Source organism: Oryx dammah, unplaced genomic scaffold, assembly GCF_014754425.2.
Source record: "Oryx dammah isolate SB20612 unplaced genomic scaffold, SCBI_Odam_1.1 HiC_scaffold_1, whole genome shotgun sequence".
Lineage (NCBI taxonomy): Eukaryota > Metazoa > Chordata > Mammalia > Artiodactyla > Bovidae > Oryx > Oryx dammah.
Window position 1 is genome coordinate 41,921,124 of NW_024070185.1, and position 27,901 is coordinate 41,949,024.

General features: G+C 40.5%; 1 long non-coding RNA gene across 1 annotated transcript; it reads right to left on the reverse strand.

Moving 5' to 3' along the window:
* Positions 1–2,047: 2,047 nt before the first annotated feature.
* Positions 2,048–24,783, reverse strand: LOC120867999. Its single transcript, XR_005722114.1, has 3 exons — positions 24,748–24,783; positions 9,958–10,069; positions 2,048–2,176 (listed from the first exon to the last, which is right to left on the reverse strand). It is a non-coding gene; the product is annotated as an uncharacterized LOC120867999 (long non-coding RNA).
* Positions 24,784–27,901: the final 3,118 nt, after the last annotated feature.

A 27,901-nucleotide genomic window follows, 5' to 3' on the forward strand; every position in this document is an offset into this window, starting at 1 on the left:
TGACATGGCATCAAAAAGCTTACAGAGAATTCACCTTCAGCATGACACGGTGAAAATCCTGGTATCTGGAGACAGATTAAACTTCTATTTCAATCCTAGCTCTTAACGAAAAGCCACGTGTCCCATGGAAGCTACTTAACATCTTTGTATTTCAGTTTTCTCACATCTTTCTCAATAGAGCAATGATGGAAATTCACTGAGATGACGCCTACAACAAATTTAGGTACTCAGTAGATGTTAGTTCTCTTTGCTTCACTATCACCATTAAGCTGTTCTTTCTGTTACATCAATTTATGGTGCTAAGGTAAATAAGAATACATTTACGATTTCTTTTTCAAGGAATAAAATAATGCCATTTGCAGCAACATGGAGGGACCAAGATATTACCATACAAAGTGAAGTAAGTCAGATTCAGAAAGATAAATATAATATCACTCACATGTGAACTCTGAAGACACTGATACAAATGGACTTATTTATGAAACAGGATCAGACACACAGTCATAAAAACTTATGGTGACCAAAAGAGGAAAGGCTTCTGCTGCTAAGTCGCTTCAGTCGTGTCCGACCCTGTACAACCCCATAGACAGCAGTCCACCAGGCTCTCCAGTCCCTGGGATTCTCCAGGCAAGAACACTGGAGTGGGTTGCCATTGCCTTCTCCAATGCATGAAAGTGAAAAAGCAGGGGAGGGATAAAATAGACACTTGAGATTAGCAGAGATAAACTACCATACAAAAACCAGATAAACAAGAAGGTCCTATTGTATAGTACAGGGAACTTTATTGTGTTATAACTTATAATAGAAAGGAATCTGAAAAAAATTTATAGGCTGTTTGTATAACACTGAATCACTTTGCTTTACACCTGAAACTAAGACACCACTGTATATCAGCTATATTAGAATAAAAAAGTTTTAAAAGTAAGCATGCAAATAAAGTTGAAAAACTTTTAATTAAAAAAAAAATTCTGTTTTTAGTTGAAAACCACAATCCAAAGTAATGATCAAGACCCTCACTTTAGCATCTCACAAGTGTGAGGGCACAGTGTTTCATGTCACAGCAGACATATCATATAGGAAAGTCTTTCCCCAAAGAGCTGGTATTTAAATATACTAGTGAACAAATTCTATTCATACATTGCTTTCCACCTCTAGCCGTTTTGCTTGGAGCCTCACAACAACCTAATAAGCCAGGCATTATTATCTTCACTTATAAAAAGAGGAATTTATAAAGGGCAGAAAATCACTCATAATCCTAGAGGAAGTGATCTTTCCACAACTCATTCAGACATTTCAGGTTGGGGATTTCGATTAAAAAATCAAGAAAAGTTTAAAATGTAGAAATGTAAACAACACACAGGAGCATACATGAGCTATATAAGTTAAGCCAATCATCTCTAAATACAGTCAGGAATTTCTAGAATACCTCCCTGGCCTGGGGCAGTGAGGCTGTGAGAAAATTAGGCAGCTGAGGGGTTAAGAGCACAGACCCAGGAAACTGGATCAAATTCTGCTACTTGCAAATGTCACTTGTGTCTCCTTGGACTAGCTATCCAGCTTTCCATGCTTCAGTTTCCTCATCTGCAAAAAGGAGGTAACCATAGAACCTACTCCTGGGGGGTTTGTAAGGTTTAAATGAGATCACCCAGTTAAAGTAGTTGGTATAACCCCTACTTCAGAGAAAGTGAAAAGTGAAGTTGCTCAGCCGTATCTGACTCTTTGTAAACCCCTGGACTGTAGCCTACCAGGCTCCTCCATCCATGGGATTTTCCAAGCAAGAATACTGGAGTAGATTGCCATTTCCTTCTCCAGGAGATCTTCCCAACCCAGGGATTGAACCCAGGCCTCCCACATTGTAGGCAGACCCTTTACCGTCTGAGCCACCAGGGAACACCTCAGAGAAAGTGTTTAATAAATACAGTGATCACTATTGCAGGATGAACAGTGGTGTCCCAGTGGAGAGCTCATTTGCCTAGAGCTGCGGAGCCAGTTAGATGCAGGGACTGGAGCCCAGATCCTGTCCAGGGTCTTTTTGTTACAACTGCACCATAGCTTAATTAGCTTTTGAAACATGGGTGATCAGAATTTCAGCTCAAAGACAGAATAAGAGCTAGATAGCCTGCTACCTGCAATCAATCCATGGTGGTTTTCCAGGAAGCACACACATCACAAGCATCTGTGAAGAAAACATAAATCAAATTCCTTGAGAATGTGCTTATCTTCCTCCCATGTATGGGACTGCCTCACAGCTGAAACCCTTAGGACATGCTTGGTTGGTGACATGAGTGACCAAATTTCTTTAGGCATCAAAACGCACAGGCTAGTAACACACTTGGCTCTTCCTGCAACTGATGCTGTAGTGTAGACAGTTCTGGCAGGACAGAAATGGATGTGGAGATTAAAGAGCTAAAGGAAAGCCTGCAATCCTCTTTGAGACTAGCCTGTGCCTGGTTTTATACACACTCCTTAGCTATTTTGCATCGCCTGGGATGTATCACTCCCAGCTGCAATTCAGAAAGCCTTCTTTTGGTCACATGCTACAACCAGGAAAGAAGCAGCCTCCAACCAGTTAGCATACTATCCTTGGCTAATAAGGGTGGTTCCATCACAAGGCAATGATGCTGAATGAATCTAGGCAATCGAGACTGAAATCATCTGATGAAACTTTAAACAAGATTGAGCTTAACATGACTCTTCAGCATTTTTCCTCTACTCAGATCTCTTCTGCTAGAAGCATTTGCTCTTCCTTGCTTTTTAAAGCCATTTCACATAACCCTAGTCAATTCCAGCAAGCACAAGCTGACCCCATGTCTTTATTGGGCTCTCGTGGCACCATTTTCCTGACTTTTCTTGGAATACAAGTAGAGCCTCCCTGGGTTTAGAGAGTGCTTTACTGGTTAATGAAGACAGCACAGTTTTATTCCTAATTACGATAGTCCCTTTTGTAGTGTCATGGTTCTAGGAAAAGATTGGAAAGTTTACATCCTTAATGCCAAGCCAGTTAAACATTTGTAGCGTACACTAAAATCTGAGGAGTTATAATATCCAACTGAATTTTTCAAGACCAGTAGAGATACCTCCATGCAGATTGTCTGCAGATTCTCAGAGAGTAATAGATGAGGGCGTTTCAGTCTAGTGTGTCTGAGCTGGGACAGAGTGGAGAGGACTCCTGTTGGGGGAGCATTTGTCTGTTTGAGAGCCAGGAAGATGCCTTTCTAAGCCCCACCAGTTTGAGAAATCTATTCATTCTTTTCTTAAAGAATATGTTGACATTTTCCCACTTCCCTGTTAAGCATGAGGAATTTAAAACTGACTCATATAGAGGGACTTGCTTAGATCACATGTCTGGATTTTAGCCAACGTGTATGGTATTGATAAGGATGTTCTCAAGTATATAACCCCAGCAACACTATTGTGCTGGCTTTTGAGTTCTTTTGGGGAAGTTTTGCATATTTAGCTTGCATCCCTCTAGTGGGTTCTCCTCTGTTCCGATTTCATTCCAGTTACTTAACTCCACCCTTAAAAGCAGGGGAAAATTGGAACCTGCTTTTCTCATTTAGGAAATGGGTACCTGCCGTTTCGTCCATGGGGACCAAAGGCAGAAGGTGATGAGAGCCTGTGGAGGAGGAAATGGCACCCCACTCCAGTGTTCTTGCCTGGAGAATCCCATGGACGGAGGAGCCTGGCGGCTACAGCCCATGGGGTCACAGAGAGTCGGACACGACTGAGCGACTGAACACACAATGAGAGCCTGCCCCCACCTTGGGTCACCTTCCATGCTCATTCACACAAGACTTCCTTCTAGGAAGAGGCTAGCATGGTAGGACAGAATTGGGCTTGATGCCCAGGAATGCCACAGGTGACAGCTTTGAGTCTCACCTTCTGCCTCTGTAAAATAGGGCAACAGAGTCAACCCATGGGTCTCTCTGAGAATTCTGAAATAATAACACATAAAGAGCACTGAGCTGTGTACCCAGGAAGTGCTTGCTATATGATGGCTGTCTTTCCCCTTTCTTCCAAGATGATCAGATAAAATACTCAAGAGCCAGCTGGGGAAAGGAAATTGACATCAGAAACCTCAAAAATTGTTATCCAGTGAACATGTTCTTCTTTGGTGAGGAACTGGAGAAAACTAGAGAAATTTCTAAATATGAAACTTTTTTCTTGTCATTAACCTTAGAAGTCTCAGATGAGAAGCAGCAAGACCATCCTACATGAGGAATATATCATCAAGAAGCAGATTAGCATTGGCCTACTTGCCACCATTAGGCTATAATTATTGTGCAGATCTTTCTATGAAATGCTGAGCTGGGTGATGGCAAATCCAAATAGAGGTATGCAACAGATCCTTCAAATAGGGGGTGCAGTGTAATGGAAAGAATAGTGGTCCTTGACTCCACATTTGGTTCAGCTCAGTTCAGTTCAGTTGCTCAGTCGTGTCTGACTCTGTGACTCCATGAACAGCAGCACGCCAGGCCTCCCTGTCCATCACCAACTCCAGGAGTCCACCCAAACTCATGTCTATTGAGTCAGTAATGTCATCCAGCCATCTCATCCTCTGTCATCCCCTTCTCCTCCTGCCCTCATTCTTTCCCAGCATCAGAGTTTTTTACAATGAGTCAACTCTTCGCATGAGGTGGCCAAAGTACTGGAGCTTCAGCTTCAGCATCAGTCCTTCCAAAGAACACCCAGGACTGATCTCCTTCAGAATGGACTGGTTGGATCTCCTTGCAGTCCAAGGGACTCTCACGAGTCTCCTCCAACACCACAGTTCAAAAGCATCAATTCTTTGGTGCTTAGCTTTCTTTATAGTCCAACTCTCACATCCATACATGACTACTGGAAAAACCATAGCCTTGACTAGATGGACATTTGTTGGCAAAGTATTTGAATATGCTATTGAGCTTGGTCATAACTTTCCTTCCAAAGAGTAAGCATCTTTAAATTTCATGGCTGCAGTCACCATCTGCAGTGATTTTGGAGCGAAAAAAAATAAAGTCAGCCATTGTTTCCCCAGCTATTTGCCATGAAGTGATGGGACTGGATCTTAGTTTTCTGAATGTTGAGCTTTAAGCCAACTTTTTCACTCTCCTCTTTCACTTTCATCAAGAGGCTCTTTAGTTCCTCTTCACTTTCTGCCATAAGGGTGGTATCATCTGCATATATGAGGTTATTGATATTTCTCCCAGCAGTCTTGATTCCTGCTTGTGCTTCTTCCAGCCCAATGTTTCTCATGATGTACTCTGCATAGAAGTTAAATAAGCAGGGTGACAATATACAGCCTTGACATACTCCTTTTCCTATTTGGAACCAGTCTGTTGTTCTATGTCCAGTTCTAACTGTTGCTTCCTGACCTGCATATAGGTTTCTCAAGAGGCAGGTCAGGTGGTCTGGTATTCCCATCTCTTTCAGAATTTTCCACAGTTTATTGTGATCTACACAGTCAAAGGCTTTGGCATAGTCAATAAAGCAGAAATAGATGTTTTTCTGGAACTCTCTTGCTTGCAACATTTGGTTACCTACTCACTAGTCAAACATCTCTAACTCCTAGTTTTCATTGTTTTGTTTTGTTACCTGTAAAACAGGCAATGAGATTTTCTATTTCCTTATAGGGACTATTTAGAGTAGAGATCCTCAAACTTTCATGTGTATAAAATACACCTGAGGGTCTAGTTAAAATGCAGAGTCTGGTTCAGTAGGTTGGGGGCAGAGCATGGGATTTTACGTTTCTAGCAACTTCTGGGAGATGCTGATGCTCCCGCTCTGGGGACCACAATTCAAGAAGCAAAGGTTTAGAGGGCTGTATGATATGTTATGGGCTTGCCAGGTGGCTCAGTGGTAAAGAATCCGCTTGTCAAGTGGAAGATGTGGGTTCAATCCCTGGGTTGAGGAGATACCCTGGAGAAGAAAAAGCAAACCCACTCCAGTATTCTTGATTGGAAAATCCCATGGACAGAGGAATCTAGTGGGCTACAGTCCATGGGGTTGCAGAGTTGGAGTTGGACACGACTTAAGAGACTAAACAACAGCAATGACATATCTTTAAAAAGGATTGTAAACTCTCAGGTATAGTAGTACCATTGGCAGGGGCATTATTCATATATTCTACGAGAAATCTGACTTTCACGTCTTTCCATTCTATGTAGTTCTTTTCAGTGTTTCTAAAAGCAACCATATTAAGATTTAGTGGTTTTTTTTTTTTTAGTGTGATTAAGATGAGGCCTATGGAATGTACCATGTCTGGCACAACATAGGTCCTATAGGAAGAAAAGAAGAGATAAAGGGAAGGAGGATGAGAGGGAAAAATATATAAGAAGTATATTGTGTTCTAGGGGTAGAGGTGGCTGTCTCTTTTTAGTGATAAGATGCAGCAGAAAGAAGGGAGACAGCCTGCTGGCATTTTGCATGAGTATTTAAGGAGAGCAGTAAGTGAAGACAGATTACTCAAAGGTGTTTACACTGATGATAGGGACATTTAGGGATGCCACTGTAGATAGATATGACTTGATACATTTCTAGAAACTACTTGTGGGGCCTCAGCTGTCTATATATGGCTACATCTACTCACAGGCCTCTTGAGGAGAGACAGAAACACAGAGAATTTTTTTTTTTTTTGGTCAAAAAACATTACTTTTAGGTTTCATTTAAGGCCACAGATCTTACGTGTAAGTGAACAGCTTTCACTGTGTGAAGAACATGAACTTAAAAGTTTTCTTACTTGTTTTGTTATCCTAGGGAAGCTTGGTTGGCTGCAGTCTATAGGGTGGCAGAGTCAGACACAACTTAGTGACTGAACAAACAGCATGTATTTGCCGCTTGGACACCAGCTGAGGGGACTTTCATCTGCTTTGTCCCCTGCTGACCCCAACAAGTGGAACTGTATCTACATGGAGCAGGTACTCAGTAAGCACCAGTTAAAGGAGTGATGAAAGAGTGAGCGTGTGAGTATATAAATGCCTAGCAATACTTTCTTATGAACTTTAGAGAAGAGGTTGCATTTTTAAACTTATCGAGGGCATCTCTGGATTTCTAAAAACCACATCTCATGTCCCATTATTTAACTCCTTTTCTTCCAAATAAATAACTTTCTCTTTCTTACTAAAAGATAGCATCCAATCCACTGTCCAAGACTTAATGAGTATTCACTGAACAGTGAACCAAAAGGACACCTTTTTCTCTTTATCCTTCTAACAACAAGGTGCTCATGGAGAGGCTCCTTGGAGAACTGCCTGTCGCAGAGTTTCCTGGAGTGTACAAGGTCATTTCTGAGTCCCTAAGGGATCTCTTTCTCCTTGCCTTGGTGACTAGGGAGCCATAGAAACAACTGGGGAAGAGCTGGTCACTATGCAGGTGATCAGGGGAAGACCTCTGATGGATCCGAATCTGTCTCCTACAAACCTTCTGGACCAAGGGGCCACTTACACACCTCCTGAGGCCGAGCACTGTGGCAAGAAACGCCAGTTCCTAACTTGAATTTCCCCAGGGATGTGCCAGTTGGGTCCTGAGAAAGTGCGGACTGAAATAATGCTTCTCTCCTATTCTGGGGACCAGCGATCCTGGGACGCCTTGGAGATGGGCCTTTAGTTTGGTAGCTCCTGAGACAACCACGGTTTACTGCCTCAGCCCTTCAAAGGTGGTACTGACAGTATCTAACCGAGCAGGGTGCCACAGTGACCTGACCTTGGAAGCGGGTCAGCGGGAGCTGAGCTCCAGCTTGTGAATCCTATTTTCAGTCTTCATGTGGTTTTAAGATTTAGCCCAATTTCCAGACTATCTCATACCCAGGCTTGAAAATGGCTTTATTTCACACTTTGCAGCAGGAGGTAAGTGGGTTTCTATGTGAAAGTGATGGTGCCAAAGACATTGACGAACATTAAAAAATGTCTGAACACGGCTTCAAGCCACTCAGGCTGTTTCTCATCCTGCGCCGAGCCTCGCGGAGCGTATGCAAGTTCAGAGCTCCCTTTGAAATTAGTGGCGGTTATAAGCTTGCAGCAACTCGGTGGGGCTCTGAGCAATATAACAAATGAGCCCCTTTGAAGACTAACCATTGTACGTGGGCTCTTTTTGTGCTTCCGACACTGCTTTCTTGGGGATGGTTGGTGATGGGCGCCAACACACGCCCTCTGGTTTTCAACTCTGGCCCTGCGAGAGGGAAGGGGGACAGGGAGGTGGGTCCTCTTATTTCTTTAGAGAACTGGCCTTAAACCCTTTTGCTATCCTTTTGATATCAACACCTGGGATAAACCATCCCATGCCCACATAACCTGAGTGAAAACAAAACAAAAGCTGCTTCTCATGTGTGGTACTTAACTGGCCCTTGCAACAACAAAAGCAGCAACAGGAACAATAAGAAAAATGAAACAAAAATGAAGCTATTAACAGCCAAGAGATACATTTGCATATCAGGGGTTTCACAGATAACTTATTTAGCTGAAAGCAAAGAACTGGATCTGGGATATTTTCCATGTTTCCCTGATGACATTATAGACTAAGTTGATATACTAACACCAAGATGAAACTTCTTGAATATGTTTAAAACTAAGTAAAGTTTTTGACTTTTGACTGAATACTTCTAAAGGGTTAGTATATGTATTTCAAGTGCTAAAGTTTGATAAGGAAAATATGCTCAGGTTGCCTTTCAAACATATTTAAGAATTATTGAATTCTTGGTCCGATTTTTCAGGAACAAGTTTGAATAGGTATTTGAATGTTGTCACTGCTTGTACTAGATGCAGACTTAACTAATTTTTGCTGTGTGCCTTTTTTATTTCTCACAACCACACTATGAGATCAAAACAGTAAACTCTACTTAGCAGATGAAAGAACCAAGGCCAGAGTTCCAATGGCAAAAAGAGCTAGTAAGAAGCAGAGATGCACTAAGTCCAGCTCTCATCCTTCCCCAAACTGTAACCACTTCCATCACTATAGTAATCCGCCCTCCTCTGTAAATACAATAATATGTTGTTTATTTATAATGAGGATTATTTGAGCTGATATTGAATTAGGGTGAAGTCCTTTTAGGCACTGAACAAAAATGACTGAAAAAAAAAAGTAAATATCAGGCGAGATGGACTTCAAGGAAACTTGCATTTCTGGGTGCAAATGTGGGATAAGAAAGTTCTAAATCCTTTTTCTCATCTCTGAAATATATACTACAACAGGGGTAAAAATGGACAGAATAGTCTTTACAGTTGTTGATTGGGTTAAGACCTCCTTGAATTCACTTTCTTAGGTTCCGCCTCATTCCAAAACTGTGATAGGCAGATATCAGATAATAAATAAGTGAAGTATGGGTAATGAAAAAAAGGGGAAAAAAATTAAGTGGAGACCAGAGGTAAACGAATGCATACAAATACATGTCACACTGAGGATAAAGACAAAACACAAAGCCTGAAAAGAATATTTGGAAGATAATAATAATAACAGCAACAAAGCTGGCTAATAAGCATCGAGGATTTTAACGATTCGCCACAGTGCTAAGCACTTTTACATTGACTGTCTCACTTAATTCTCACTGTAGCCTTATGAAGTAGGAATAAATATTTTGTTATGTTACAGACAAGGAAACTGAGGCACAGAGAAGTTAAGAGGCTCAAGGTCAACCAGCTAACAGATGATGAATTCTACATGTGAACCCGAGTATTCCAAAGTGAAGACCAGGCTCTGGACTGTGCCTAGCTTTATACCAGATTAACCTGGTATAAAACCCAGTTGTTCCCTGGCCTTTGGGCTTAAAGGAGATGATTCTTTGTGCCCTCATGAGTGGAACATGAATGGGCCAGAGGTTGCCCTTTCTCCACAGCCCCTGTAGAGCTCACAATGAAGATTGGCCTATGCCTGTCTGTCATTGGGTCCCTCCCAGGAAACTGAGGCCTGAGACCAAAATGCAACTTAGAAAAGTGAAGAAGGGGGACCAGAATAATAAAGTTCAACCATTTAATTTGGATGGTTTACCTTGATCTTGAGAAATAATCCAAACTATCTGGAGAGATGGATGGACTTCGTGTCCTTCAGGCAATCCCCTCAGTGCCTCCTCAGCTGTAAACATTGCTTAAGCATTGCTTCGCTGGAGGAAAAAGAAAAATCACAACCATATAGAACGGAGGCCATAAATCTGGACTAAAACTAATCTCAGTTGTTCCCGCAGTGTTACTCAGCAGTCCTATTACATGTGCTTCTCCCATTTCCCCGAGCTGCAATACCAAACCTTCACCACTCTTCAAAGCTTTCAATCTTCTCTCTTTGGGATGACCTTGTTTCTAAGGTAGGGATGAGCAGCTACCAAGAGTGGCTTTTTTCTCCCATTTCCCCATAAGCCCACCCACATCTGCATTCACCCCTTTTTTGTCTTTGTCTTCATCTCTAGTAAAAAACAGTTTTCTTATCAAAGGCAGCCCCATCCACTGGTGCAATGGATGTTATTCCACACGGCCTCTCGAGGAAATCTGCTTATCAGTCACATCCTTTTCTTCCCTTCCGTGTTGTATTGGTTATTCACTTCAGCATAAAGATATGGTCATTCCTCTCATTCAGAAACAAAAAAAACCCCAAAAGCCATTTAATGGCCACTTTTCAAAAGCATCTCCATGCTTTTCTTTAACAGCTATTCTTTTATAAAGTACAACCTACACTTACTCTCTCTGACTCCACATCAGTTAGTCAGTTCAGTCGCTCAGTCATGTCCGACTCTTTGTGACCCTATGAATCGCAGCAGGCCAGGCCTCCCTGTCCATCACCGACTACCAGAGTTCACTCAAACTCATGTCCATCACGCCGGTGACGCCATCCAGCCATCTCATCCTCTGTCGTCCCCTTCTCCTCCTGCCCTCAATCCCTCCCAGCATCAGAGTCTTTTCCAATGAGTCAACTCTTTGCATGAGGTGGCCAAAGTATTGAAGTTTCAGCTTTAGCATCATTCCTTCCAAGGAAATCCCAGGGCTGATCTCCTTTAGAATGGACTGGTTGGATCTCCTTGCAGTCCAAGGGACTCTCAAGAGTCTTCTCCAACACCACAGTTCAAAAGCATCAGTTCTTCAGTGCTCAGCTTTTTTTATGGTCCAACTCTCACATCCATACATGACCACTGGAAAAACCATAGCCTTGACTAGACGGACCTTTGTTGGTAAAGTAATGTCTCTGCTTTTGAATATGCTATCTAGGTTGGTCATAACTTTCCTTCCAGGAGTAAGCGTCTTTTACTTTCATGGCTGCAATCACCATCTGCAGTGATTTTGGAGCCCCAAAAAATAAAGTCTGACACTGTTTCCACTGTTTCCCATCTATTTCCCATGAAGTGATGGGACCAGATGCCATGATCTTCGTTTTCTGAATGTTGAGCTTTAAGCCAACTTTTTCACTCTCCACTTTCACTTTCATCAAGAGGCTTTTTAGTTCCTCTTCACTTTCTGCCATAAGGGTGGTGTCATCTGCATATCTGAGGTTATTGATATTTCTCCTGGCAATCTTGATTCCAGCTTGTGTTTCTTCCCGTCCAGCGTTTCTCATGATGTACTCTGCATAGAAGTTAAATAAGCAGGGTGACAATATACAGCCTTGACATACTCCTTTTCCTATTTGGAACCAGTCTGTCGTTCCATGTCCAGTTCTATCTGTTGCTTCCTGACCTGCATATAGGTTTCTCAAGAGGCAGGTCAGGTGGTCTGGTATTCCCATCTCTTTCAGAATTTTCCACAGTTTATTGTGATCCACACAGTCAAAGGCTTTGGCATAGTCAATAAACCAGAAATAGATGTTTTTCTGGAACTCTCTTGCTTTTTCCATGATCCAGCGGATGTTGACAATTTGATCTCTGGTTCCTCTGCCTTTTCTAAAACCAGCTTGAACATCAGGAAGTTCACGGTTCACATATTGCTGAAGCCTGGCTTGGAGAATTTTGAGCATTGCTTTACTACCATTTGAGATGAGTGCAATTGTGCACAGTTTGAAGATTCTTTGGCATTGCCTTTCTTTGGGATTGGAATGAAAACTGACCTTTTCCAGTCCTGTGGCCACCGCTGAGTTTTCCAAATTTGCTGGCATATTGAGTGCAGCACTTTCACAGAATCATCTTTCAGGATTTGAAATAGCTCTACTGGAATTCCATCACCTCCACTAGCTTTGTTTGTAGTGATGCTTTCTAAGGCCCACTTGACTTCACATTCCAGGATGTCTGGCTTTAGGTGAGTGATCACACCATCGTGATTATCCAGGTCGTGAAGATCTTTTTTATACAGTTCTTCTGTGTATTCTTGCCACCTCTTCTTAATATCTTCTGCTTCTGTTAGGTCCATACCATTTCTGTCCTTTATTGAGCTCATCTTTGCATGAAATGTTCCCTTGGTATCTCTAATTTTCTTAAAGAGATCTCTAGTCTTTCCCATTCTGTGGTTTCCCTCTATTTCTTTGCATTGATTGCTGAAGAAGGCTTTCTTATCTCTTCTTGCTATTCTCTGGAACTCTGCATTCAGATGCTTATATCTTTCCTTTTCTCCTTTGCTTTTCACTTCTCTTCTTTTCACAGCTATTTGTAAGGCCTCCTCACACAGCTATTTTGCTTTTTTGCATTTCTTTTCCATGGGGATGGTCTTGATCCCTGTCTCCTGTACAATATCATGAACCTCCATCCATAGTTTATCAGGCACTCTATCTATCAGATCGAGTCCCTTTAATCTATTTCTCAATTCCATTGTATAATCATAAGGGATTTGGTTTAGGTGATACCTGAATGGTCTGGTGGTCTTTTCTCCACTCTAACCTGGCTCTCCCCATATCCCTGCACTGAGATAGTCCTGTGTACTTAGTCACCCAACAGACGAAGCACAGTTAGTTCTCAATACACGTGGCTTGTTCTGCTGGAATTTCATATTCTTAAAAGTTCTGGTTTTGTCTCCCATGGCACTTCTCTCTTTTCTCCTGATTTACCTCTGCACTGGTGGCTCTTTCCTGGTGTCTTGATTGGTTTCTCTCTCTCTGCCACTCCTTAAATATCAGTATTTTGTTTTCTCACTTTAGTCACTTTTGGGGGGATCTTGTCCCTAACAATGTTTTTCATTTAAGTCTCAATTCTGAGCCCCAGTTCCATGTCTCCAAATTGTCTTCTTTTCTTTTTCTTTTTAATTTACTTTTTAATTGAAGGATAATTTCTTTACAGAATTTTGTTGCTTTCTGTTGAACCTCAATATGAATCAGCCATAGGGATACATATATCCCCTCCCTTTTGAAACTCTCTCCCATCTCCCTCCCCATGCCACCCCTCTAGATTGATACAAAGCCCCTGTTTGAGTTTCCTGAGCCATACAGCAAATCCCCATTGACTCTCCATTTTACATATGGTAATGTAAGTTCCCATGTTATTCTTTCCATTCATCTCACCCTCTCCTCCCCTCTCCCCATGTCCATAAGTCTGTTCTCTAAGTCTGTTTCTTCATTGCTGCCCTGTAAGTTCTTCAGTACCATTTTTCTAGATTCTGTATATGTGTGTTAGAATAAGATAGTTATCTTTCTCTTTCTGACTCACTTTACTCTGTATAATAGGCTCTAGGTTCATCCACCTCATCAGAACTGACTCAAATGCATTCCTTTTTGTGGCTGAGTAATATTCCATTATGTATATGTACCACAACTTCTTTATCTATTCATCTGTCAATGGGCATCTAGGTTGCTTCCAAGTTCTAGCTATTGTAAATAGTGCTGCAATAAACAATGGGATACATGTGTCTTTTTCAAACCTGGTTTCCTCAGGGTATGTGCCTAGGAGTGGGATTGGTGGGTCAAATGGTGGTTTTATTCCTAGTTTTCTAAGGAATCTCCATACTGTCTTCCATAGTGGCTGTATCGATTTACTTTCCCACCAACAGTGCAAGAGTGTTCCCTTTTATCCACACTCTCTCCAGCATTTATTTTTTGTAGACTTTTTGATGATGGTCATTCTGACCTGTGTGAGGTGATATCTCATTGTGGTTTTGATTTGCATTTCTCTAATAATGAGCAATGTTGAACATTTTTTCATGTGTTTGTTAGCCATCTATATGTCTTCTTTGGAGAAATGTCTGTTTAGGTATTTTTCCCACTTTTTGATTGGGTTGTTTTTCTGGTGTTGAGTTGTATGAGTGCCTGTATATTTTGGAAATTAATCCTTTGTTAGTTGTTTCATTTGTTATTATTTTCTCCCATCCTGAGGGTTGTCTTTTCACCTTACTTATAGTTTCCTTTGCTGTGCAAAAGCTTTTAAGTTTAATCAGGTCCCGCTTGTTTACTTTTGTTTTTATTTCCATTACTCTAGGAGGTGGGTAATAGAGGATTCTTGCTTTGATTTATGTCATCGAGTGTTCTGCCTATGTTTTTCTCTAAGAGATTTATAGTTTCTGGTCTTAAATTTAGGTCTTTAATCCATTTTGAGTTTATCTTTGTGTATGGTGTTAGGAAGTGTTCTAATTTCATTCTTTTACATGTAGCTGTCCAGTTTTCCCAGCACCATTTATAAAGAGGCTGTCTTTGTCTCATTGTATATTCTTGACTTCTTTGTAAAAAATAAGGTACCCATAGGTGCATGGGTTTATTTCTTGGCTTCTATCTTGTTCCATTGGCCTATATTTCTGTTTCTGTGCCAGTACTGTTCCATCTTGATGACTGTAGCTTTGTAGTATAACCTGAAGTCAGAAGATTGATTCCTCCAGCTCCATTCTTCTTTCTCAAGACTGCTTTGGCTATTCAGGGTCTTTTGTGTTTCCATATGAATTGTGAAATTTTTTGTTCTAGTTCTGTGAAAAATGCCATTGGTAATTTGATAGAGATTGCATTGAATCTATATATTGCATGTGAATGTATAGTCATTCTCACTATATTGATTCTTCCTACCCAGGAAGATGGACTATCTCTCTATCTGTTTATGTCCTCTTTGATTTCTTTCATCAGTGTCTTATAATTTTCTGTGTACAGTTTTTTGTCTCCTTAGGTAAGTTTATTTCTAGATATTTAATTCTTTTTGTTGAAATGGTGAATGTGATTGATTCCTTAGTTTCTCTTTCTGATTTTTCATTGTTAGTATATAGAAATGCAAGTGATTTCTGTGTATTGATTTTGTATCCTGCAACTTTGCTAAATTCACTGATTAGCTCTAGCAATTTTCTGATACTATCTTGAGGATTTTCTATGTATAGTATCATGTCATCTGCAAACAGTGAGAGCTTTATTTCTTCTTTTCTGATCTGGATTCCTTTCATTTCTTTTTCTTCTCTGATTGCTGTAGCTAGGACTTTCAGAACTATGTTGAACAATAGCAGTGAAAGCAGACACCCTTGTCTTGTTCCTGATCTTAGGGGGAATGCTTTTACTTTCTCACCATTGAGAATAATGTTTGCTGTAGGCTTATCATATATGGCCTTTACTATGTTTAGGCAGGTTCAGTTCAGTTTAGTTCAGTTCAGTCGCTCAGTTGTGTCTGACTCTTTGTGACCCCACGAATCACAGCACACCAGGCCTTCCTGTCCATCACCATCTCCCGGAGTTCACTCAGACTCACGTCCATCGAGTCAGTGATGCCATCCAGCCATCTCATCCTCGGTCGTCCCCTTCTCCTCCTGCCCCCAATCCCTCCCAGCATCAGAGTCTTTTCCAATGAGCCAACTCTTCACATAAGGTGTCCAAAGTACTGAAGTTTCAGCTTTAGCATCATTCCTTCCAAAGAAATCCCAGGGCTGGTCTCCTTGCAGTCCAAGGGACTCTCAAGAGTCTTCTCCAACACCACAGTTCAAAAGCATCAATTCTTTGGTGCTCAGCTTTCTTCACAGTCCAACTCTCACATCCATACATGACCACAGGAAAAACCATAGCCTTGACTAGATGGACCTTAGTTGGCAAAGTAATGTCTCTGCTTTTCAATATGCTATCTAGGTTGGTCATAACTTTTCTTCCAAGGAGTAAGCATCTTTTAATTTCATGGCTGCAGTCACCATCTGCAGTGATTTTGGAGCCCCCAAAAATAAAGTCTGACACTGTTTCCACTCTTTCCCCATCTATTTCCCATGAAGTGATGGGACCAGATGCCATGATCTTCGTTTTCTGAATGTTGAACTTTAAGCCAACTTTTTCACTCTCCTCTTTCATTTTCATCAAGAGGCTTTTTAGTTCCTCTTCACTTTCTGCCATAAGGGTGGTGTCATCTGCATATCTGAGGTTATTGATATTTCTCTCGGCAATCTTGATTCCAGCTTGTGTTTCTTCCAGTCCAGCAGGTTCAAAAGTAGATTAAAATTTTTAAGAGTTTTAATCATAAATGGGTGCTGAATTTTGTCAAAGGCCTTTCTGCATTTATTGAGATTATCATATGGTTTTGATCTTTCAATTTGGTAATATGGCATATCACATGATTTGTGTATATTGAAGAATCTTTGCATTCCTGGAATAAACCCAACTTGATCATGGTGTATGAGCTTTTTGATGTGTTGCTGAATTCTGTTTGCTAAAATTTTGCTAAAACTGTTGAGGATTTTTGCATCTATGTTCATCAGTGATATTGGCCTGTAGTTTTCTTTTTGTGTGTGTTGTCTTTGTCTGGTTTTGGTATCGGGGTGATGGTATTCTCATGGAATGAGTTTGGAAGTGTTCCTCCCTCTGCAATTTTTTGAGAGTTTTAGAAGGATACGCATTAGCTCTTCTCTAAATGTTTGATTGAATTCTCCTGTGAAGCCATCTGGTCCTGGGCTTTTGTTTTTTGGGAGATTTTTGATCACAGCTTCAATTTCAGTGCTTGTAATTGGGTTGTTCATAATTTCTATTTCTTTCTGGTTCAGTCTTGGAAGATTGACCTTTTATAAGGATCTGTCCATTTCCTCCAGATTATGCATTTTATTGCCATATAGTTGTTCAAAATAGTCTTTTATAATCCTTTGTATTTCTTCACTCTGTTGTAACCTCTCCTTTTTAATTTCTAATTTTGTTGATTTGACCCTTCTCTCATTTTTTTTGATGAGCCTGGCTAAAGACTTGTCAGTTTTGTTTATCTTCTCAAAGAACAAAGCTTTTAGTTTTATTAATCTTTACTATTGTTTCTTTCATTTCTTTTTATTTCTGCTTGAATCTTTATGATTTCTTCCCTTCTACTAATTTTGGGTTTTTTTGTTCTTTTTTTTTCCAGTTGTTTTAGCTGTAAAGTTAGGTTATCTATTCCATGTTTTCCTTGAGGTAGGACTGTATTGCCATAAACTTCCCTCTTAGAACTGCTTTTGCTGCATCCCATAGGATTTGAGTTGTTGTGTTTTCATTGTCATTTGTTTCTAGAGATTTTTTTGATTTCCCTTTTTATTTCTTCAGGAATCTGTTGGTTATTTAGAAACGTGTTGTTTAGTCTCCATGTGTTTGTGTTTCTTACACTTTTTTTCCTTGTAATTGATATCTAGTCTCACAGCATTGTGGTCTGAGAAGATGCTTGATATGATTTCAATTTTCTTAAGTTTACTGAGGCTTGATTTGTGACCCAAGATATGGTCTATCCTGGAGAACGTTCCATGTGTGCTTGAGAAAGAGACATATTCTTCCACATTTGGAGGGAATATCCTGAAGATATCAATGAGATCCATCTCATCAAGTGTATCATTTAAGACTTGTGTTTCCTTATTAATTTTATGTTTTGATGATCTGTCCCTTGGTGTGAGTGGGTGTAAAGTCTCCTACTATTACTGTGTTACTGTCAATTTCTCCTTTTATGTCTGTTAGTGTTTGTCTTATGTATTGAGGTGCTCCTATGTTAGGTGCATCAGTTCAGTTCAGTTCAGTCGCTCAGTCGTGTCCGACTCTTTGCGACCCCATGAATCACAGCACGCCAGGCCTCCCTGTCCATCACCATCTCCCGGAGTTCACCCAGACTCACGTCCATCGAGTCCGTGATGCCATCCAGCCATCTCATCCTCTGTCGTCCCCTTCTCCTCCTGCCCCCAATCCCTCCCAGCATCAGAGTTTTTTTCCAATGAGTCAACTCTTCGCATGAGGTGGCCAAACTACTGGAGTTTCAGCTTTAGCATCATTCCCTCCAAGGAAATCCCAGGGTTGATCTCCTTCAGAATGGACTGGTTGGATCTCCTTGCAGTCCAAGGGACTCTCAAGAGTCTTTTCCAACACCACAGTTCAAAAGCATCAATTCTTTGGCGCTCAGCCTTCTTCACAGTCCAACTCTCACATCCATACATGACCACAGGAAAAACCATAGCCTTGACTAGATGGACCTTAGTCGGCAAAGTAATGTCTCTGCTTTTCAATATGCTATCTAGGTTGATCATAACTTCCTCTTGGATTCATCCCCTTGATCATTATGTAGTGTTCTTCCTTATTTCTTCTTTATTTTAAGGTCTATTTTGTCTGATATGAGGATTGCTAGTCCAGCTTTCTTTTGCTTCCCGTTTGCATGGAATATATTTTTCTATCCTCCCATTTTCAATCTATATGTGTCTTTAGGTCTGAAGTGGGTTTCTTGTAGACAGCATATATATGGGCTTTGTTTTTGTATCCATTCAGCCAGTCTGTGTCTTTTGGTTGGAGCATTTAATCCATTTCCATTTAAAGTAATTATTGATATATGTTCCTATTGCCATTTTCTTAATTGTTTGGGGTTGATTTTGTAGATCTGTTTTCTTCTCTTGTATTTCTTGACTATATAAGTCTGTTTAACATTTGTTGTAAGGCTGGTTTGGTGGTATTGAATTCTCTTAACTTTTGCTTGTCTGAAAAGCTTTTTACTTCTCCATCAATTTTGAGTGAGATTCTTGCTGGGTACAGTAATCTTTGTTGTAGATTTTCCCTTTCAATACTTTAAATATATCCTGTCATTCCCTTCTGGCCTGCAGAGTTTTCGGTGAAAGATCAGCTGTTAAGCCTATGGTGTTTCCCTTGTATATTACTGGTTCCTTCTCCCTTTCTGCTTTTAATATTCTTTCTTTGTGTTTAGTCTTTGTTAGTTTCATTAGTAAGTGTCTTGGCATGTTTCTCCTTGGGTTTATCCTGAATGGGACTCTTTGTGCCTCTTGGATTTGATGAACTATTTCCTTTTCCATGTTAGGGAAATTTTCAACTACAATCTCTTCAAAAATGTTCTCATACCGTTTCTTCTTCTCTTCTTCTTCTTCTTGGGCCCCTATAATTTGAATGTTGGTGCACCTGATATTGTCCCAGAGGTCTCTGAGACTATCCCCAGTTCTGCTCATCCTTTTTACTTTAGTCTGCTCTTCAGAAGTTATTTCCATCATTTTATCTTCCAGCTCACTGATTTGTTCTTCTGCTTCAGATATTCTGCTACTGATTCCTTCTGGAGTATTTTTAATTTCAGTAATTGTGTTGTCTCTGAAGGGTTAGTCTAATTCTTCTAGGTCTTTTTAAATTGATTCTTGTATTTTCTACATTTTGTTTTCAAGGTTTTTGACCATCTTTACCATCATTATTCTGAATTCTTTTTCAGGTAGTTTGCCTATTTCCTCTTCATTTATTTGGACTTCTGTGTTTCCAGTTTGTTCCTGCATTTGTATAGTATTTCTCTGCCTTTTTACTATTTTTTTTTTAAACTTGTGTTTGAGGTCTCATTTTCCCAAGTTTTAAGGTTGAGTTCTGTCTTCCTTTTGGTTTCTGCCCTCTTAAGGTTGGTCCAGTGGTTTGTGTAAGCTTCATATAGGGTGAGATTTGTGCCAAGTTTTTGTTTGTTTGCTTTTCCTCTGATGGGGAAGGCTGAGTGAGGTGGTAATCCTGTCTGCTGATGCTTGGGTGTGTATTTTTGTTTTGTTTGTTGTTTAGATGAGACATCCTTCACAGGGTGCTACTGGTGGTTGGGTGATGCTGGGTCTTGTATTCAAGTGGTTTCCTTTGTGTGAGTTCTCACTATTTGATACTCTCTAGGGTCAGTTCTCTGGTAGTCTAGGGTCTTGGAGTCAGTGCTCCCATTCCAAAGGCTCAGGGCTTGATCTCTGGTCAGGAATGAAGATTCCACAAGTGGTCTGTTATGGCATTAAGTGAGATTAAAACAAATATCCCAAAACGAGAAAGCAAAGATGAACACCAGACAAATGGCAGTTACAAAATCAGGCAAATAATAGTTAAAATAATGGAATATACACATATACATATACACCCATGAGCAAAATCAAAACAGTACAACAAAAATAAAGTAAAATAGACTGACCCAGTGAACAAAGGAAATAAAAAATTATATTTACCAGTTAAGAACAAAACTAAAGCACAAATTGGAAAACAAAACTAAAGCAAGGTGCCAAGTGGCGAATAAAGAAATGAAAACAAAATTAAGAAATACATTGAGAGGAAAGGGAAGAAAGAAAAGAAAGAAAGAATAGATATGCAAAGTTAAACAGAGGTAGATGAAGAAGATTTATATGCATTAAAGATTAACTGCAAAGGGAAAAGAACAGTAGGAAAGGCAAACAAAGGAATAAATATAGAAAAAATATAATAGGTTTTAAAAAATTATAAGTTAAAATTATAAAAAAGAGAAAAGAAAAAAAGGCAGAAGAAAGAATATAGGAGAAAAGGAAAAAACAAAACTCCTCAGAACTGCAAAAGCCCAATGTAGAGGCAGAGGTTTATAACAACAATAAAAAAAATGTGACTGAGAAAAAAAGAGAAAAAAAGCTCAAAAGCTTAATTCGATTTCATAGTGCCAATAAAATCGACAACTGTAACAGAGTGGGGGATAAAAGGAAAAAAAAGAAAAAAGAATCTACAGAAGCAGTCAAAACAAAATAATAATAAATGCTTTTCTTGAGTCACTGCTGTCAGAGTCCTTTCCCTCGCTGGGAGTCACAGTCCACCTCGCCTCCCTAGGATGCCCTCCAACACTGTGCTGATCTCTGGACCTGCTGTGGGGCAGCTCAGATTCTAATCTGGTCCTACTCCTCTGTGTTCTTGTGTCTAATGTCCACAGCTATCAGAGCTAGTGCGTTTTCTTTTGTGGGAGCTCTCAATGGCCTTTTATATATTCCATAGACACAGAGTCTGCCTAGTTGATCATGTGGATTTAATCCGCAGCTTTGTACAGCTGGTGGAAAGGTTTTGGGTCTTCTTCCTTATCACACTGTCCCTGGGTTTCAACTGTGGTTTTATTTCCACCTCTACATGTGGGTTCTCCACTGGGGTTTCCTCCTGAGGCTGCCCTGGAGGACTTGGGTTTGCCCCCGTGAGGGCCAGGTGTGGAGGTGGTGCAGCCGCTTGGGTCGCAGGGGTTCTGGCAGCACCAGGTACTCAGGGGAGTGGGCGGCTAGGGCAGCAGGAAATATAGTGCTCTAGAAGGGTATGGCAGCCAGTATTGGCCAATATGCTCCAGTATCTTGGAGAACACCGCCCTCCCTGACAGAGAAGCCTGGCAGGCCACAGTCCACAGGGTCATAAAGAGTCAGATACTGCCAAAGTGACCCTGCGTGCATAGGCTCAAGACTTTAGTTTGCTTGTGTCAGCTCTGCCCCAGTGAGAGCTGAGCATGAAGGAGGTGCAGCTGCTTGGCTTACAGGGACCCTGGCGGCGCCAAGTGTGCAGGGACACGGACTGCCTCCGCCACAGGAGTTCTGGCCCCATCAGAGTTCTTTTTGAGCCTCTTGTAGCTGGCGATCAGAAGGCCTCTTTGGTCAGTCTTTCTCCATAGCACTGCCCGTTCAGGCACTTAGTGGGCTCCCTTGCCTGGGGCCTTTCTCCGTTGTTCGGTGCATCAGGCACATAGAGGGTCCCCCCTGGCTGGGTCCTACTCTGTAGATTGGCACGCCAGGCACTTAAAGGGGCATCCTGGATGGGGTCCTACTCTGTAGTTCAGTGCATCAGGTGTTTGATGGGCCAACCTCTCAATTGTTTAGCTGCCAATGCTGGAGTGTTGGGGGAGAGAGGCTATGGTGATGGCTCCATACCCTATGCGTGACTCAGCAATATTGCCTTGCTTCTGTGGCTGCCTGGCTTTCCTTCACAGGCATTTCGCACAACAATCTCCTCCCTCACATCCCCTCGATTCCTCTCTTCACAGTCAACAGCAGCGCTCGCCCTGGGATTGCTCCCTAACTCCAGCTCCCAGCTGCTGCTCCTTCCCAGGGGATCTGTGTCCCTGTCCGGGGTATGTATGGCTGCGGCAAGGACTGTCTGATTCTCATTCCATTTAGGCTGCCACAGATCAGCTCTTTCACTCTCAGCCTTAAATGTTTCTCCTCTGACTCAGTCAGTGCCCCGATGTGGGGATCGGACCCCTGCTTCAGTTTCCCCACCCACTGAGGGCAGGTCCAATGCGACTAACCCTGCTATTTTTCGCCCTAGTTCCTTCATCGTACCGAGTTTCGCATGGGTCTATATATTCTTTTCCACTGGTCAGGTACTCCTGTCCCCTCTCAGCTGGTGTTCTGTATACATTTGTGTCTGAAGATGTATTCCTGATGTATCCATGGAGAGAGATGTACTCCACATCCATCTATTCCTCTGCCATCTTGTTCTCCTCTAAACTATTTTCTAAATCATTCCACCTGGACATTCCACAGTACATCCAGAACTGAACATGCTCCTCTTTTCATGCTGATCCCTGTTACTCCACAAAACCTGCATTCTCTCCTTTATTTTGTATATTAATGAATTCTAGACCCTTTCTCTAGTACCCAAGCCAATAGTCTGGAAGCCTTTGACTCCTTTCTCACATTCCAAAATAATGCATTTTTAAATTTATTTTTCTCCTATTGTAGCTCTCATCTCTAGTGGGACCACCAGTCTACTTGAATAGGTCCATCAAGTCCCTTAACTACTGCAATACATCTCATGACATTTGCTCAGTTTCCAGAAATTCCCATTTCCAATTCCTCTTTGTAGTAGCCTCAGAGTTCAAAGACAAAAATTTGATTATGTTACTCCTTTGCTTACAACTGATCATTGGCCTCTCATGACTCACAGCATACACTTTAGAATCTTTGGTCTGTCTGGAAAACACGTATTCATGTTTCTTCGTCCTCTGGGAAGTTTTCCAGGACAGATTTAAATGTGTTATCCTAATCTGCCATTCATCTTTGTGGATCACCAAATTTAGTAAATCTCATTGTATTTGCCTGTTCGCAAGTCTGATGCTTCACTTGTTCAAATATCTTGAGAACTTGCTTTCTCAACTTTGTATGCATAGCATGTGGTATACTAGTAGATACTCAACAAATATTTAAAGAAGAAAATGTATGCATTTTTGAAAACTATATCATTTCAATGAGTGAGAAAAAATTTGCCTAGGGAGACTCAAAGCATGCCCTGCAAAAATTAAAATTAGGAATATGCACTTGGTTGGGCTTCCCAGGTGACTCAGTGGATAAAGAACCTCCTTCAGTGCAGGAGATGTGGGTTCAGTCCCTGGGTTGGGAAGATCCCCTGGAGGAGGGCATGGCAACCCACTCCAGTATCCTTGCCTGGAGAATCCCATGGACAGAGGAGCCTGGTGGGCTACAGTTCACAGGGTCACAAAGAGTTGGACAGGCCTGAAGCGACTGAGCATCCATGCACGCACCCACTGGGTTAACACAAACAACTTGAGACAGACTGGGATGTATCCTGACCACAACTTATGCTATAATAGGAATGCATTTGCCAAATCATCACTAGGACGTGTATTTATTTTTAAGAACTTTAGATCATGGCTGTGAATATCCTTGACCATGTCTAACTACTTCAGTGAATTAGCTGAAGTAGGTGTTGGAAAAGGGATTGGATGAGGTCTGTGCATATGCTCTGCTGACACTATCCTTCAAGAAGATGGGTTTCAATGTAAACAACCTAAATGTCCATTAGCAGAAGAATGGATAAAGAAGATGTGGTACATATATGCAATGGAATACTACTCAGCCATACAGAACAATGAAATAATGCCATCTGTAGCAACATGAATGCAACTAGAGATTATCATACTAAGTGAAGTAAGTCAGAAAGAGAAAGACTAATACCATATGATACCATTTATATATGGTATCTAAAATATGGGATAAATGAACCTATCTACAAAACAGAAACAAACTCACAAACTTGTGGTTGCCAAGGGAAGGGGAGGAGGGTGGGAGATGGACTGGGAATTGGGCGTTGGTAGATGCAAACTATTCACTTTAATAGTTAGACTTAATAAACAATAGGTTTCCCTCTACAGCACAGGGAACTATCTCCAGTCTCCCGAGATAAACCATAATGGAAAAGAGTATTAAAAAAAAAGAATGTATACATATGTAAAACTGAGTCATTTCACTGTACAGCAGAGACTGGCACAGTATGGTACATCAACTACACTTCAATTTAAACAAAAAAAGATGATGAGTTTCAGCTTCTGATAATAGAGCCCTCAAGTCTCATGGACTCTGCAGACACTCGTCTAAGATTCATCGTATACTGAGGCCAAGAATGCACGGACCTTTTTAAACTATTGCAGCCTTCTCCTTCTGTGCTCAGGATATATGAACAAGGATGATTTTGTGGAGTTTTGTTTTTCAGCAAAATGAACACTTAGTCTACAAACTTTTTAAAAAATTTCCCTCACCCCAATAAGAGACTAACGGTCAGGTCAGTCACTTCCTTACAGTAATTGTCTCTTCTCATGGGGAATATACATACAGAAAAAAATCACATATTGAGCAATCAAAATTTGTTAAGATTGTGTTATATTCTTTTGTTTTCTTTTTTCAATTCCACATATAACCAAAACCAAACAGTATTTGTTTTTCTCTGTATGGCTTATTTCACTAAGAATAAGTAAAATAAGTACAAGCATACCCTCCAGGTTCATCCAGATTGTTGCAATTGGTAAATTTTATTCTTTTTTTTCTGACTGAGTAATGTTTCATTGCATCCATTTAAATTATCTTCTTTATCCATTCATCTGTTATGGATCTTTAGGTTGCTTCCATACCTTGACTATAACAAAACAGAAACAGACTCATGGTTATAGAGAACAAGCAAGTAACCAGTAGGGAGAGAGGCAAGGAGAAGGACAAGATAGGGGTGGAGGATTAAGAGGTACAGATAACTATAAAATAAATAAGATGCAAGGATGTAATATACAGGACAGTGACTACAACTGATATTTTATGACAATCTTAAGTGAAGTATAATCCATAAAAACATCAAATCATGTTGTGTACTTGAAAGTAATATAACATTGTATGTCAACTATACTTCAATAAACATACAAACAAACTGTTGTTTTGAACCAGCATGTTGAAGGCAGATGTCTGGGCATTGATATCCATTTACAAACTGGGTAACCTGAGGCCAATCTCCTCCCTAGCTTTCATCCTTGTATCCTATATGACTCTGAGGTTTACACTCTAGGGAAAAAGAACCTCTAACCTAATCTGGCTATGTAGGGTCTTTTAGCCTAATGCTGTGGAAATACAATTCTCCACATAATTTGTGACTTCAGTCAATATACAATTAACACTCTAATAGAGGATTACTGGTTGATATCCTCATCTTTGCCACATTTTTAAAATTGGTTTGATGGTAGACTAAGCTAGGTCTAGAGCATGATTTATTTATTTGAACTTTGTCCTAGCCTACATTAAAATTTATATCTTCATGGGCAGCCTGTATTTTAATTATTAAACTAATCTCCTCTCCTTTTTTTAACCCTTAAAAAATTTTAACCCTGAAAATTTTCATTTTGAATCGAAAGAGAATCATTAAAAAAAAAAGAAAAGAAAGAGAGTCATGGAATTAAAGGATTGTAAGTAGCAGGAAAAGAGGAAAGAAGGCAGATGTCAATGACCTAAAGTGAGAACTAAGCATTATGGCACTAGTGCTCATTGGTTGAGACTAAAAGATTTTTTTTAAGGTTTAAAAAGATGGTCACCTTTCTGGCTAATTAGCGCTATGAAGAATGGGTACATCAACTGGCAAGACCAAATATGGTATGCCTTGTATGTTTTAGAAGGTTGATGTAAGAATTAAATATGGCAACATATATGAAAACAATTTGCCAATTATAAAGTTTTCCATAAACATGTAGTATTACCTGAGCAGTCATTTCTTAGGGACCATCAATCTTGGGGTCACTAATTTCCACTGGGGCTACGTGGGCTTTCAGCCAGTGATTTTGGGGGAACACTTCCCTTGATCAGCATGACAGAATTTGCTCCCATAAGAATACCAAATATACCACCTGCAGAGTATCTTATTTGCTTTAAAGGCCAAGGATATTTTTTCTTATTTTAAAAAAATGCAAAAGACTTTCTGTTTTTGAAACAATAAGTGGCACTGACGTCTCTCAAGATTGAAAGCACTATTGTCTCATTTTAAGGACCCCCTTATTATTAGGCAAGGATGTTGCTGGCAGGAATGAATAATTAGGTAACTTTGTGGGCACATTTTATTCAGGTCCCAAGGGGAACGTGCAATTGTAACATCTCCTTGGATTATTTCACAAACATATGGCAACCGAAGCACCTGAGCCAGATGTACAAGCATATTATACCAGGTCTGTTTTAACTTAAAACTGTGAAATACATCAGATGGTAGAGTTATTTTGGTCATGAACATCCATCATGGAAATAGTATCGAAACATCTTTTTTTTTTTTATTGTCCATTTTACTTGGACTGGAAATAATCAAGAACAAAATAGCTTGGAAATCATCTCTTGCAGTGGAAGATTCCAGGTAAAGTTCAAGACCTAGTGAAGTATATGGCCTGGATGTAAATGGGCCTCAGACATCTCCATATAGCTAAGTAATGCCTTTTACCAGTTTTCACTGCTGGCAGGTCTGAATCTCAACTCAACAATGATTATTTTCGATTCTCTTTTCCTCATCTTGTGTTTTCACCCCTCTGGAGATGCATATGGGTAGATTAATACAGAATTTTTAAAAAATAATGAGAATGTATTTTCTACTGATTCAGTAGGGAGTTTTTTGTGTTCTTCTTTTAGCCTATCTTATTATTACCACATTGGTTGCTTATTTTACTAAAGAGTCCTTCTCTGGTATTGGCTTCTTGGAATCATAGTTGTCTAAGCAGGCATGCTCATCTCATTTGCTGGTGGGAACACCACACGTCAAAGTGAATAATTTTTAACCTGAGTTACTTATGCTTCAGAATTAAAAAAAAAAAAAAAAGATGCCATTGGACTCCCAGTTGTACACTGTTGAGCTTGGTCTGATAAGAAAATAAAGAATACATAGGCGTGGGCAACAATGCTTTCCCTTCAATACATATATGCAAATTCCATTCACATTAATGAGCACTCTGCAAGTGTACCGAAAAGGATGTAGACCAAGTCACAGCGGAATCTATTACTTTATCCAGTTTTTTTTTAAGCCTTAAATCGTATTCCTGAGCTTTTCCTGAGAAAGAGAATTACACAGTGCTGAGAAGGTGGAAACAGTATGGCGACAGAGGCACCAGGGAAAAAGTGCTTCCTTTTTATAGCCAGTATGGCACAGAGCAGAGATTTGGGGGCTGAATTACTGTGGTTGGCAAATGTTGAAGCTGACAGTAGAGGTCCACAGAGTCTTGGATAGTCTGCCTTTGTGTTACACCAAAATAAGGAAACAAAATATTTATGAACTTAATTCTGCCTCTCAATTCTTCCCCTCTTGGAAACGGCAGTTCTCTGTGTGATGATATGTGTAGACGTGCAGTTCAGATGAGTTCCTCGCCAATGTGATATTCCGGAAATGTGGTGCACCTGTGTTTTCTTGGTCACCCTGCTGCCACTGGGGTGCCTTAAAGCACTTTCTTTCAAATAAGTGAGTGGGAGGTGGCGGTGGTTGTGGGGGAGAGTCAGGGGGAGGGGAGGGATATGATCTTCCCTTTCCTCTTCTTTTCCCATTTCTTCTCATTTGGAATGCCTTGGAACATACATTTCGTTTCAGGTTAAGATGTCAGCTTTATCTTGGTCCAGAGATGTTGACACATCCCCACCTGGGCCTG